The sequence below is a fragment of the Peromyscus californicus genome, unplaced genomic scaffold (assembly GCF_007827085.1).
Source record: "Peromyscus californicus insignis strain IS unplaced genomic scaffold, ASM782708v3 Scaffold_5__1_contigs__length_169319896, whole genome shotgun sequence".
In the NCBI taxonomy this organism is placed as follows: Eukaryota; Metazoa; Chordata; class Mammalia; order Rodentia; family Cricetidae; genus Peromyscus; species Peromyscus californicus.
The window spans coordinates 35952327-35964742 of record NW_026294573.1 but is presented as its reverse complement, the minus strand read 5'-3'; the positions used below and the strand labels follow the sequence as shown (position 1 = coordinate 35964742).

Below are 12416 nucleotides of genomic sequence, written 5' to 3'. Positions count from 1 at the left end.
CACCCGGCTGTTCTTCATTTTATTTAAAACAAAACAAAACAAAACAAAACTTTTAAACAGAATACATAGTATTTACTATTTGGAGTGCTCTGAAATAAGAACTCATTCATCAGTACTGTGAAGTAGGTACTGTTTTTACTTCTGTTTTATAGTTAAAGAAATTAAGGCACAGAGAAGTTAAGTAACTTTCCCAGAACCACACAGCCAGCATTCAGACACAGCAGTTGGCTCCAAGGTCCTTTCTCCTAACTGTTACTGTGCTGCCCTATTATTTGCATTGTGAGACCTGGTTATCTAGCTGAGAGCCTGGTGGTCTGATTCGAGAGGGCTGCTTCTGGGAAGCTGCCCAAGTCACCCTCCTCTCTCTCTCCCTTTGTCCCCACTGCTTCTCCTTTGTCTTCTGATCCTGTTCTATCTGGGTGTGGAAAACAGGACAGGCTCCTCTGCTAGGCTGACACTTGTGCTTCTTGTCTGTCCTCATGGACACCTGGCTTCAGACAGCCCCTGGGGGACCAAAGGGGTGGGGGCACTGTTTGCTGAGGGTGGAGAGAATCAATATCACTGTGTTCTTTGTGACTAAAGCAGCAGCAGGCAGAGTCTCTCTCTCTCTCTCTCTCTCTCTCTCTCTCTCTCTCTCTCTCCCTCCCTCCCTCTCCCTCTCCCTCCCCCCCCGCCCTCTGTGGGGGGGGGGGTTGTGGGGGGATGTTGGTAGGAGTGAGGTATAGTGACTGCAGTGGCTATTCCTACCAAATCAGGTAATACATTCTCACCAGGGTCCCTTGTGTGTGTTTTAGACCCTGGTCATTGAGGTGAGCTTAGGCCCCCGGTGGGTGTCACATCTGCTTTTGAACCTTAGCTGGATTTGTGGGGGAGTCAGGAAGAATGATCTGCAGAGCACATGGGCACACAGCACTCAAGTGTGTGTACATACACTAGCTGTACACCTCTAGGTTTGCTCCAGAGTCTCTGGCCTCCCACATGACAGACGAATGGTGCGGACTGGGTCTGGAAGTCTGGAAGCAGATCTGAATCAGAGGCATTGATGGAGAAATTGAGAGGGCAAGGGTATTCCCTTTTTGTTTTTTGTTTTTTGGTTTTTTGAGACAGGGTTTCTCTGTGTAGCTTTGCGCCTTTCCTGGGACTCACTTGGTAGCCCAGGCTGGCCTCGAACTCACAGAGATCCGCCTGCCTCTGCCTCCCAAGTGCTGGGATTAAAGGCGTGCACCACCACCGCCCGGCCCTGTTTTTTTGTTTTTTGAGACAGGATCTTGTATATAATTAACCCAGGCTGGCCTTGAACTCACTACATATGATGACTACTGATCGTCCTGCCTCCACTTTTCAAGTACTGGGATTGTAGGTGTGTTCCACCACACCTGGTATTTGTGGTGCTGGCTACTGAACCCAGGGCTTTGTGCATGCAAACACCCTACCAACTGAGCTGTACCCCAGCCTAGGAAAGCTCTTCTCATTTGTGTATCCTATGTAGCTTTGAAGCCTAGAGAGTCTTACGTGGAGGCTCTGACCCAGGAGAAACCATTCAGATGGGGCAGGCTCAGGCTAATACCCCAGATTTTGGGGGGTCACATGGCCCAAATGGAAGATGCTTTGACCTGGTCCAGGGCCCCAGTTCCTCCAGGTAGCCTCTCCAGGCAGGACTTCTCCTCTTCCTGTGTTCTCCTCCTGGTATCTTCATTGTCTCAGTGCTGGTGCTTCTGAATCTGCTGCTATCATTTGGGAGTGGTGTGTGCAAGCACGCGTGCAGACAACTTGATGTACATGGGACTCGAGACCTTGCTGCTGGGCCTCCTCAGTTTGGAGATGGAGAGGCAGGGTTCAGAGGGCGCTGTCCTTGGTCTAGCCTCTTCTGGCCTGCAGCACCAGTCCAGCCTTTGGGTTCTGTGCTGCACTGCCATTCTGTGATGCCTGGATTGGGTTGCAGAATCCAAGTGTGTATGTCATTTGGTCTTAACCACTGTCTCTGGTAGGAGGCGATGTCTCCCTTTTATAAACACAGCAAACAAATAAGGCAAAGCAGAACACTTTGGGGCTCACAGAGGTAAAGACTCAACCACTTCGAAAGGAATTCTAAGACTTCACAGTTTGCACTTACTTGAGTTTGACGTTGGAGAAGGGTATGCCAGAGGCAGCAGCTGCTGGGTGGCAGAGTGGGGGAGGAGGGGCTTGTGACTGCCTTTTAGAAGCAGGACTGGCGTAACTGCTGGGAAAGCTCTTAATTAAATGTGTAACAAAATAAAAGCAGCCAGAGAGAAAAGGTAAGCAGTGCAGCGTGACTGTGCACTGCTTATTTGTGTTCTGGAGCCTTGGTAGGGGCTGTCAGTGGCTCTCAGCAGAGCTGCCCTGTACTATGCGCCTGGCAAAGGCTGCTGCTGAGCCTGACAAGGCTGTGTGAAATTGACACTCATAACTTCTTAGTATGTGGCTGACTTCGTATTTTGACATCCATTTCCAGATTTAACTAAGTCGAAGGAATTCAGCCAATGTTTTCATTTCCCACTCTAGTTTCCGGAAGCCACGGCTCCTTCTCCTTGCTGTTGTTCCTCTAGCCCCCAAAGCTGCTTCACATCAGTGTTGTTGGGAAAGGCCTGATTAGTGCAGCACTGAGACGGGAGCTGAAGTGGCGGTAAAAATCCCACCGGAGCAAAGAGATCTGCTCTCATCCTGACAAATCGCTTTGTGTCCGCCTTTCCTCAGAGCTGGATGAGGTGTTGCTCTGGGTTTGTAGGGCTTGATGCTGTAGCCACAGGTACTGTTATGGTGAGTTTTAGTTAGTGGGGGTGGATTTAATTTTCTTTTATACTTTTTTGTTTTGTTTTGTTTTTTTGAGACAGGGTTTCTCTGGCTGTCCTGGAACTTGCTCTGTAGACCAGGCTGGCCTCAAACTCAGAGATCCACCTGCCTCTGCCTTCCGAGTGCTGGTATAAAAGGTGTGCACCACCACCACCTGGCTTTAATTTTCTTCTATACTTTTTATAGAAAAGATATTTATTAGGGTTTAGTTTAACTCCCTGCCCTTCCCTGACTGACCTCTCCTCATTTTACCTGTTGTTCCTTGAAGCTCCCCCAAGGGGTTTCTTGTTCCTTTGCTTAGCCAGTTGGAGAATGTCCAACCTTGGGGTGGTGGAGAGGTAGCGTTTGTGGATGGTGAGGAGTGAGACCTGCACAGGCAGCCATTTGAAATAACTTGAGTTCTAGCCTCTGGCCTGAAGCTCCAGGCTTACCAGCTGAACAGCATATGTTTGAGAAGTAGACCAGAGGCTTCCTAGGTGGGCTTTTGATCTAAGAAAAGGGGCAAATGAGGGAGGACAAGACTGGAGGCAAAGCTGGCTGGAGGGAGGCACAGGCCTCGGTGCAGTTTGCAAAGAGGCCCCGTTTTGGATAATCAAGCACTATCCTGAGTTCAGGAGGGGCTGAGGTCTGTTTAGAGTTGGTTCAGGGGACCTTCGTGGAGACTCAGCTCACCTTTAGTACAGGAAGCTCTCCCACTACATGTAAGTGCAGGGCTGGCATTGATTGGTCTTAGTTTCTCTCCATGACATCTAGGATGTCCATGCTATGCCCTGTGCCTGTACTCTGCAGAGATGGACCTAGAGAACCTGAGGTTTTCAGAAAGTCTGCAGAGTGAGGGACTTTGCTGACTGTATGCCACCCACTGCTGGTGTGGAGAGTGTGCCCTGAGTGGTTATAGTCAAGTTGAAGAGCAAGACTGCTGCTGGTACCTGGAGTGAAGGGACTCAGTGATAGACCCATACAGTTGGAGAGCACTGTGGGCTAGGAGTTCTCTTGAGGGTGCTGGCGGTGGGTCAGGCTGGGTCCTCTAGGCTCATTCAGTAGAGCTAATCATGTCATCTTGACATGATAGTCTTTAACTGTGTCTTCTGAGTCTTTGGCTCCTCCTTACACACTTTTGCAGTTCACTTTTTCTTAGTTTTTTCCTAAGTTTGGTATTTTTGTCCTTGAGACAGGATCTCTCTGTGTAGCCCTGGCTGTCCTGGAACTTAGCTATGTAGACCAGGCTGGTCTTGAACTCACAGCGATCTGCCTGTTTCTGCCCTCCCCCCATCCACCCAGTGCTGGGATTAAACACTCCACACGTGTTGGTGTTGCTTTGATCCTGTCCTAGCTTTCATTTACCTTCGTTCTTGCTCTCATCAGAGTGGTCTGGGCTTTTGCTGGGTCTTCACCTGTCTATGCACTGAGGTTTCCAGTCTTTTTTCCAAGATAAATTAGAACCAATATGATCCTGCTGGAGACAAGAGATCTGCTCCATCAGCTCCTCGAGTGGCCAAGCCTTGTACACAGATGCCTCCTATCCCTCCACAGGCCAGGAGAACTGTCTGTGCTCCTCCCCTCACACCCTCCCATGGTGTCATCACTCAGCTGCCTTGTCAGAAACCTGAGAACCACCCTTGCCTTGCCACGGCCAGTTAGTCTGCAAATCCTGTTGCCCACACTTCCCAGAGGTTCCTCCAGAGAATCTGTTGTAGGCTCTGGCTCTGGTCAGGTCACACCTCTGCTTCACTGTACCCTCCAGGTCCAGTCCATACTGCTGGTACCTTCAAGGTATCAGCAAGGATCTTGCTTCCTTCCCTTAGTGCTCTACCTCCTCTCACTTTTGTGTTTACTTTTTTTTTACTGTTTACTGATGCCTTCACGACATTTTATTACAGCTGCCTCTACTTGTCTGTTTCTTTCACTAGATTGCAAACACTTACAATCATCAGACAAAGCTTGATGTATGACAGTAGTTTGGTAAATAGTTGGGTTTTTTTTTGGGGGGGGGGTGCTGGGGACTGTACCCAAGAACTCACATGCTAAGCATACAGTTGGTCACTGAACTATGCCACCTAGCCCATTAGTTTGTTGAACAAAGGACAACTAAGTGGTCCTGTAGAATATCTGCTCTGGAAGGGTGCTGGGTGTTGGGTTGGTGCTGGGCTGGGGAGAAGGAGCTTGTTCCTGGGCCCAGTATGAAGTACTCTATCAAAGAGGTCTGTGCCTCTGGGACTGCAGGCTGGGGCTCCTGAAAGAGTTAAAAGCAAAGAGTAAACACAGCCTTTGTTTATGAGCACGTCCTGTGTATCAGTGATCTTTTGTGCTGCTTACACATTTAACTCTCACCACAGTCCTATCAATGAAGTTATTTTGTGTGTACATGTGCCTGCAAGTGCACATGTGGGTCTGTATGCACTGCCATGGAGCCAAGAGTCAGAGGAGAACACTCAGGGGAATGAGTTCTCTCCTTCATGTGGATTCTGGGAATCAAACTCAGTAAGGCATGGCAGCAAGAGCTGTTCTCTCCTTCATGTGGATTCTGGGAAGCAAGCTCAGTAAGGCATGCAGCAAGAGCTGTTCTCTCCTTCATGTGGATTCTGGGAATCAAACTCAGTAAGGCATGCAGCAAGAGCTGTTCTTTACTTGCTCAGCCATCCTGCAATCCTGAAATATTTCTTTTTGTAACACTTTTTTTTTTTAATTTTAAAAATAAGTTGAGACACTGAGGCTCAGAGGGATAATTATTCTGTCAAGGACACATAACCTGTTTGTTGGCAGAGCAGGGATTTGAGTCTAAGCTTCTGGCTCTAGAACCATGTGTTGAACCATGGTCATTGACCACCTGTTGCAGTTCTCATTTTCATGATCCACACTGTGTGATCTGGTAGGACATCCATCTTCCTTGTCCCGTGTTTGCCCTGAGGGTCAGAGCCTGGGCTGTGATCTTACCTGGTATTGGAGCTGTAGACTTTTATGTTCATTTTGGTGTGGAGGCGTAGTTGGGCAGCAGACGTGGATAGGGGATGATTTGGGGATGCCAGAGAGCTTTCTTGCAAGGCCACAAATAAATGAATCCTCAGAACTGTGTTTTGTTTGTTTTGTTGTGTTGCTTTTAGTTTGAGACAGAGTCTCACTGTTGTAGGCCAAGATGGTCTTGAACTCACTGTCCTCCTGACTCAGCCTCTCAAATATTAGAATTGCAGGTGCCACTATACCTGGGTCCTCTGGTCTATTAGAAGGAGCCTGCTGTAGGCAATACCGTTTTGGACACCTCATTCTTAGGTTTATGTTTAGAAGCACTCATGGCATCTCATCATGCCACTGAGCTTATAAGCCTTGCCCCTTACTCATGAGAGTGCCAGTTAGTCCCCAGAACTGAGCTGCATCACCTTTGATTAGCAGCCTGCTGGGGAAATGGACCCGAGTAAGAACTCCCTGCCAGTCCTGACTTGTCTCTTTCCCTGTTACTTTTATCTGTCACTGCAAGCACTTGGGCTCCCCTCCTGAACTAATTAAGTTTGCATGTGTTTAGACACATTGCCAAATAGGGCTTAGCAAAGCGGAACTGAGTTACATCTCTTTCTGAGTAGGGAAGCAAAGGTATATGAACACTTGCTTCATGGACCAGGGAGAAGCATGGCTGACAGTCACCGAGTGTGTGTGCAGATGATGGACACCTGCCCTGGCTCTCCTAAGGTTACAGCAGGCCTTCAAAGCAGTCTTTGGATTAGCTCACAGGTGCACGTGAAGGCACACCTTCTAGAACTCTTAGTGAATTGCTATTCTAAGGGGATATAGTGGAAAGCACATGAATTCTGAAGCGTGCTGTTTCTCCATGCACAAGCAAAACTGAAAGTCAAGTTTAGTGGGATCTTTATAAACAGTGGACAGGGCTGTGTGTTGTGTAGCCTTAATCTACCTTGCTTCTAGATCCTACCAGTCAAGTACAAGCAGAGTACCTACAAGCAGCGTGGCCTTCTTTTAAAATGTGTGACAATCTTGTAAACAGTAACATCTCAAAGCCCAAATTTTTTGTCTTTTACCTGGGAGGTCAGTTCTTCTGTGATCCTGTAAGATAGTACCAGGGAGAGGTGGAAGGAAGGAAAATAGAGTTGCTGGGCCAGTAAGGTGACTCAACAGGTAAAGATAGATGTTTGCAGAGAACAGAGTTGCCCAGAGTCTTCCCACCCTGGAAACGGGATTCAGCCCAGTGGATCACCATAGTGAAATGATAGCTGTTGGCATGTTTTTATGACAAATTCATGCCTGCCTTTTTCTAGTACCAACTGGTCTGATGTCTGAGATGCCGTGTGGTGCAACATACCTGAGTCCTATCCAGATAACAGTTAAGGGGAAAGCCATGTTGTAGACCCCTTTTGTGAAGTAAGGGATCTGTGTATTGCTTACTACAGAAGTCAGAAGAGCCAACTGAAAGCCATAGGGTAGAGCCTCCATCTTTTTCATAGGGGTCTAGTGGGTCAGCCTCCCAGCCATGACAAGGCTCTTGATGGGAAAGATTGTTCCGAGTCAGCACAGGCTTCCGAGCACATGAGATGTGTGGGGGCAGGGGAGAGGATGTCTCAGAGGTTGTAGAGGAATTCTGGACCTTGGAGTTGGAGTTGAAGCTCGGAGAGAATGGCATCCAGACCTTCTGCCCTTCTTTCAGTTTCCCTAGAGCACTCTCGTCAGCAGAGGTGCATTGGGTTAGCCTCAAGAAGGCAGCTTGAGTTGATGGGGTCATGTTTCAGCTGCAGCTAATCCAAGTCACTCGATATAAATCTCCCTGCTGCCTCTTCCTCCCTCCCATCCCCAACCCACAGACAGGGAAATGAATCCTGGCCCTCACCCTGAATACATCATGGCAGGCTTGCCTCTAATGAGAGAGGGCCATTCATTGTGGGGTGAAGGTCCCTGCAGAGCCCGGGATGCCATTAATTAAAGAAGAGCCACCTGAAGCCAGTCGTGCGGCGCAGCCTGCCACGCTCAGATGGAGTGGTGGTGGGGTAGCCTCGTTAGCCTGACAGCTCCTTGGGCTGAGAGTTCTTGGGCTTGGAGGAGTGAAGGGTGCTCCCCCCTCTCCCGGCCTGTGAGCACAGACACCCCTGGAGCTGGCCTACTCAGAAACATCTGAAGGTCCCTCCTGTAGGTCTGGGCCTAGAACCAGCGTTAAAGGGATTATCCATTTCTGAAATGTAGCCAGAACAACTCCTGGTTCCCAGTCTTTGCTCCTTTTGCACTCTTCATGACATCCTAGAACTGCAGGTTAACAGGCCTCTTACCATGCCACCTTCCCTTGGAGCTTTCATTGGGGTAGTCATCTGCGTTGGAAGGAGTTCATGAGTGGAGGGGCTCTGGAGGAGAAGATCTGCTGTCTGGTAGACAGAGCCTCTGCTGCTCCTTTCTGGGTACTCTGGCTAGGGTGACAGTAAAACTCCGTTGGCAGCCTCATCTTCTCACCCCTGGGAAGGTGCAAGAGGGTTTAAATCACTGTAGGAATTATAGGAACCCCTGAATGGAAGTTTTGCCCAGTTAAAACTGGTTAAAGATAAAGATGTTTGCTTGGGTGGGGATTTAGCTCAGTGGTAGAGTGCTTAGGCCCTAGGTTCGGTCCTCAGCTCCAGTAAAAAAAAAAGATGTTTGCTTAATGACTGATCAGGCTCTGAGACATTGAAAGCAATAGTGTCCTCATTGGCCTGCTGCAGAATTGGTGACTGAATCGTTTTTTACTATTTAAAAGTGGTCCAGAAGCAAGTGTTGCTGCCCAAATTCTAGCCCTAGAATTTGATCTGTAGAGCTCTCAGGGACCATCTGTGAGCATCTTAGCACCTCCTTTGCTGGCAGCAGGCTTGGACCCTCTGAGACCTTCCTCTTAGCCCAGAGTTGGGCTAGCCCAGCAAGTCTATGCCTGGATTGTCAGGAAGACAAATTGGGTCCTATGTCTGTGGCTCCAGATCAGACTCTTGAAGTCTGGCTTTATTCTCAGTGGCAAAGTCTGACAGATAGGGTGCTTTAGAGGCCTTGAAGCCATCTGGGACATGGCTGGGGCATGTGGTTCTCTCTGCCTGTCCTCCTGAGCTCACCTGACATGGATTGCAACCTCCCTCCCAGCTACCACCCCTAGACCAAGACTTGGGCCCTGCTCCTCTTTGTGTGGAACATTTTTAGTCTTCTTGAGTCTTGATATTTCACAGGCATGTGTGTTCTCTGTCAGAATGAAGGCTGGAGGGCTTGTCTCCTAAGAAGGAACTACTGTTGCTCCCAGAAAACATTAGTATTTTCTTTTGTATGAGATATTGAAACCAGTGTTTCTAAGGCTTCACCTATTATTTTTGTGACTCTTGAATATCAATTTTTGTTTTTGGTCTTAAACAAACAAACATGATATGAGCCTACAGGCCCTTATAGTCCAGGCCTGTAATCCCAGCCACTTAGGAGGTTAAGGTAAGGAAATCACAAGGTCAAGGCTTACCTGGGTGGGCTACAGAGCAGTTCAAGATCAACCTGGGCAACTTTGTGAAACCTCATGTCAAAAGAGTAGAAAAAGGCCTGGATGTGTAGTTCAATAGCAGATTGCTCGCTTAGCGTGCCTGAAAACCTAGGTTCAGTTCCTGGTATTCCACACCCTCAAATCAAGGCATAAAATAAGTATAGTATAGTATGTAAATATAAGCACATGTCATTTATAACATGATAAGTTTGTATACAAGTATACACTTGTGTCACCATCATCCCAATCAAGACTCTTTTCCATCATCTCAGAAGGTCCCTGTGTGCCCCTCCCAGTCAGTCACGCCTACCCCTGCCACTAACCGTTGTTGTGACTTAAATTACTCATGGTTAGCGTCACCTATTCTTGACAAGACCTCATAGAAATTAAGTCATACAAATTTGTACACTGCTGTGTTTGACTTATTTTGTACAATGTAATGACAGTTTAATTCATGTGGTTGTATAAATCAGCTTGGCCTTTTTTGTTGTTTAATATTTTATTGTTTTTGTAATAGTGCACTTTTATTTTCTTGTTGTTGGGATATCTACCTTCTTTGGATATTTAGCATATGTTTGCTGAATGAGTACATGAATGTTCATTTTGGTATAAAAATATCTCTGCCTATCAACTTGTTTCAATTCCCCTCGTCCTTTAAAACCCATTTCCAGTCCTTTGGCCTTGTGGCCTTCCTTCTTTATTCTGGAGCCCATTCTGGCTCATTTATTTCTGCTTTCAGCAGATGAGTGTTAGGTGCCCACAGTGTGCCCTGCACTGTTTCAGGAATTAAGGGCACGGTGGTAAACAAGCCATGAGACCTTCTCAAGCAGCCTGCCCTCATCGAGGTGCAGTCTCCTGTATGTAACTGGCCCGCCCTCTGCCATTTAGACTCTCATGCCAAAACACTTTTGATCCTGTCCAGGTTCTTCTGTCTAGTGGGGTTCTTGGTGGCAGCGGCTTTAACAGAGCTCTGGCTCTTGTGACCCTCTTCCTTGTCTGTTCATGATGCTAGAGGTGGCATTAGCTGCTGCCACCACCTCTGCTACCGTTGCGTGACATGAGTTGCTCAGTAGTGGCGCTTCCCTCCACTCTCCTGAAGCTTGATTCCCCCTGTGAGAGGAGGGAATTCATCTCCAACTTTCCGTGCCTGGAAAGGCTAGTGACCTCTGTTTGTCAGTGCTTGCCAATCTGTCCTCTAATTCCCAGCCAGGGTAATGGAGACATTACCAGTTCTCCCTCGCAGACCTAAGCTGGTCCAGGCCTGGGGAAGGCAGGTCAGCTTGCAGTTGCTCCTCAGAGGCTCTGGCTTGTGGAAGCTAGAAGGGCGTGGTACCTGAACAGCTTTGCTCTTGAATGCAGGTGGTGGATTAGTAAAGGGAAGATTCTCAGCTGTCCTGTTTTTCCCTACCCCACCATGCTGAAAGCGTAGCTGTATCAGTCTGGTCAGAATGGGTTTCTTTTGTGAGGCTTCTCAGAGCACCTGCAAAGGACAGACACAGCTGTGGGGCAGAAAAGTCAAGGAGCATGGAGTTTGGGGGTTGAAGGCCGGGGAGCCTTGTGTTCCAGTTGGCATGGTGGCCTGTGTTTTGTAAAGGGGCTTAGCTTTGTAGAGGTTTGGGAAGGGCAGCTGTGAGTAGGTTGGATAAATTCTCAGTGTCCCTGGCTAAAGGGTGACACAGCTCAGACTTGATAGTTCTGTAAAACTGACTCTTCCAAAGCCGGCGAAGATGTTGGCTTGGGGAAGAAAGCCAACCCAGAGAATCCCGGGAGTCTGACAGGCCTTTTTCTCTGCGATTCTTTCTTGCAGGCAGCCCGAGGCAGCCTGTCTCTTTGTTAACAGAGTGACAGCAATGTGACACCATGGAAATAATTACTAACAAATCACGGTGCTGACTGCAAACAGCTCTCTGCCTTCAGAGGCGTGTCAGGGTGCATTAGAGCAGGACTGCAGGAGTGGCTCTCGGGCTCCTGTCCTCCCCCCACCCTGGCCTCGGTCCGCTCTATCTCACTTCCATGGTCTTGGCCTCCGCCTGTCAGGTCAGCTAAGGGCCAGCTGGCTCTGCAGGTGCCTTGTGGCCGGTCTGGATTCCTTTGGGCAGGTAGCCAGGGCTCCATCTTTGCCAAGAGCACCCGGGTAGTGATGAGAGATGGAAGGATGTCCCATTTCTCTAATTCACTCTGCTAGTCAAGACCTGCTTCCCCTGCGACACATGAGGGTTTAAGGGTGACCGTGCCTGCTCCAGCAGGACCCAGGGGGCAAGGGAAGCCTTGTGTCTTGTGTTAGTTCAGCACCCTTCCCCCACCTACCTGGTTTCTTCCTCAATTGCCATAGTCAATTTTGGGTAAGTCGACTTTGTCCATTCCCTCTTGGTTAGCAGAGTGATTGCTCTGACTGTCAGGGCTGTAAATAATGTTCCTGTTGTGTGTGGCTGGAGGCAGCACATCGCATCAATCGCCTGGAAAGGAGGGGAAGGAGGAGCTGCGATGCCTCGGCTCCCTTGCTCGCCCCCTCCTCTCTCATACAATATTTATCTAGGGATGGGAGTCAGATGCAGTGACCTCAGGGGTCACCCAGTTAAATAGCTTCTGAACCTCCCTGCATTCTAATTGCTGCAGTTGTCCTTTGCTCTGGAGACTTCTCCTCCCCATTGTCTGCTGAGGTACACACTAATGGCTGTCCTCCCTGGCCCTGCTGGGAGGCATGGGAGGGGGCAGTGCTCAGTGCTACCTTCCTTTCCCTGGAGATAAAGGAATCTCGGGCCTGTTAACAAGTGGCTTTAGCCAGAAGGACATCATCTCTTGCTTCCTCTCTACCCCTTGCAAACCTGGCTGGAGGAGTTTCAGGTGGTGTGCTTGGTGGCTGGAGCCAAGAACCTTCTTTCATTTCCAGTTGTGTAACCAGAACTGTGGGGCTCATGGCTCCTTTCTAGGCTGGCTGGCTAGGGGACAGACTCTTGACAGGGGTGAGATTATTCTGTGCCTCCATGTTCCCACATACGGAATTTGGAAACATCTAGGAAGTAGTATTTCCTGTTGTAATATGCTGCATTTGGCTCAAAGATTGGTCAAATGCAGTCTGTTTGGTTCTTTGGATATCAATTTTAGATGATTGATCATAGGAGCAGGTGTGCCC

At 48.6% G+C, this 12416-nt stretch overlaps 1 protein-coding gene across 4 annotated transcripts in view; it reads left to right on the top strand.

The window, feature by feature from the left end:
- The window catches only part of Eri3 (ERI1 exoribonuclease family member 3), a 134644-nt gene that overhangs the window by 43698 nt on the left and 78530 nt on the right, over nt 1–12416 (top strand). The gene's annotated exons all lie outside the window — the stretch shown is intronic.